Genomic DNA, 2,140 nt, shown 5'->3' with positions numbered 1-2,140 from the left:
CTCCCCGAGATCACCACAGCCTCACCTCTGCAAGGGGGGAAGAGGCCACCACACCATCAGCACCCTCAGCACCAGCAACTCCCAGCTTTGGGGCAGGAAAACCGGGAGCCGACCGCAGGATCCGTTTCCCCTGAGCTCTGTACTTTGGTTTTGGGAGGTTTGTTGCTTTGTTTTTTTTTAATCAGCAGAAACTCCCAACCCCTGAAATTACTTTTCAGCCTTTCCCAGCCCTCCCACATCCCTGGATCTCTGCCCATCCTCCCTCCCCAGCACCAAGCCAGGGGCCAGCAGAGCTCCCCGTGCTCCCCAACTTGAACAGCTTTGTTGAGCTCCCAATCCCATGAAAAGCACAGGAAAATCCTGTCTCCAAGGCCTCTCTCCCTGCTCAGGGACCCCAGGGAGCAGGATCCATCAGGAGTTGGGTCCACGATCCTCGTGGGCCCCTTCCAGCTCAGGATATTCCATGATTTAAGTCTTTCTGCAAGGCCTCCCGACCAGCACCTCCCCTGCCCTCAGATCCAGAGCAGGCACAGATGCTCCTCAGCATTCCTGGCATTGCTGGTGCCTCCCCAAACTGCAGGAACCAGCCCATTCCTGAAGTAATTCCCAGACAATCTCCATCACGACCCCCTCCGCTTTCCCCAGGAACTCAGAGACAGCTGAGCCACAAGCCCACCAGCACCAAGAGCACCCTCCCTGCACCTCAACATCCACCAGAAAGAGCTGAATTGCCGCAGTTTCTCCTCAAAAATCCCTCAGCTGCCTCATGGATGGATCTTCCCCTCCCAGGATCCTGCACTGAGTCCAACAGTGCTTGTTTTCTGACCTTCCCCAGGTACAATCCTGGAGCTCTGGGAGTAGCTGGAACCAGGGAAAACCACTCCCAGAACTGCTCAAACTCGAAGTCCCCATTTACTGGGAATCAAGTGTTACTTCCTCCCTACCTGCAGCCACTCCAGTCAAACCCATTTACCAACCAGTCCCAGCCCACTAGGTCTCTAATTCTTGTTCCAGCTTCAGAGCTAAACCCGTGCCAAACTACCAGACCCCGATTTGGATGTCAAAGGGATTATGACAAGTGCCTGGCAAGCCAGGGAAGGGAAAACTCCTTAAACCAGAGGCAAAACCTACCTTGGATCTTTCCCTGAGATTGGGGTGCTCTGGGCTCTCAGGGAGGGGGAGAAGCACCAAGCGCCTGGGGGAGCTACGGGGGGAGCTCAGAGCCCTGTCTGGAACAGGGTGGGCTGGTCGGGGGTCTCTGTTTCTCTGAACTTTGGGGGTCTCTGTCCCCCTCACACCGTTTAAATCCAGGGGTAGTGCCTGGGGGACGCTCAGGGGTCTCTGTCCCACCGACCTTTGGGATGCTCAGGGGGTCTCTGTCCCTCTCACACCGTTTAAATCCCCATCCTGGGGAACGCTCAGGGGGCTGTGCCCCTCTCGTTCCAGGGGATGCCTGAGGTGGAGGTCTCCATCCCCCGCAGCCCGGGGGACACCCGTGTCCACCCGCGCACACCCACGCAAGGCGGCCGCGGGATTTCATCAGCCTGCACCGCCCGGCGCGGCCGCTGGGGGGGAAAGGGGGGTAGAACCGGCCCCGCTCCCCGGGGGGCACCGGCACCGGGCGAGAGCGACAACCGCGACCCCCGGCGCGGGTTCCATCCCCGCGGCCCCCTCCTCAGCCCGCACCGGGGCGGGCGGCGCTCCCACCGCCTCAGTCCCACCCCCCGCAGTCCTCCGCCCGTGGGGTTACCTGGGCGCGCTGAGGTGCAGGCGGCGGTCGCGGGGCCTGAGGGCGGCGCGGCCGAGGGCGCGGAGCGGGCAGAGAGCGGTTGCCATGGCAACGGCGGTGGGGACAGCGACGCGAACCCCGCGGCGACGACACCTGAGAATGAAAGCGTCGCGGGCCGCCCGCCCCTTATAGAGGCGCGCGCGCAACGGCGGGAGCCAATGGGGCGCCGAGCGGGCGGGAGCTGCGCGCTGCGATTGGGTGGAGGGAGAAGCGGAGGGCGCTGTGATTGGTGGGGAAGAGCACGGGGTCCCGCCCTAAGTAGGGTAAGGAGGCTCTGATTGGCTGAGCCCTGGCGGGGTGAAATACAGGAAGGGAGGGGGGTAAGAGGAGGGGAGAGGCGGGGATAGGGGC

Source organism: Empidonax traillii, unplaced genomic scaffold, assembly GCF_003031625.1.
Source record: "Empidonax traillii isolate 1590-97213 ecotype Southwest subspecies unplaced genomic scaffold, ASM303162v1 scaffold5607:size7684, whole genome shotgun sequence".
Lineage (NCBI taxonomy): Eukaryota > Metazoa > Chordata > Aves > Passeriformes > Tyrannidae > Empidonax > Empidonax traillii.
This window is presented reverse-complemented; position numbering follows the sequence as displayed.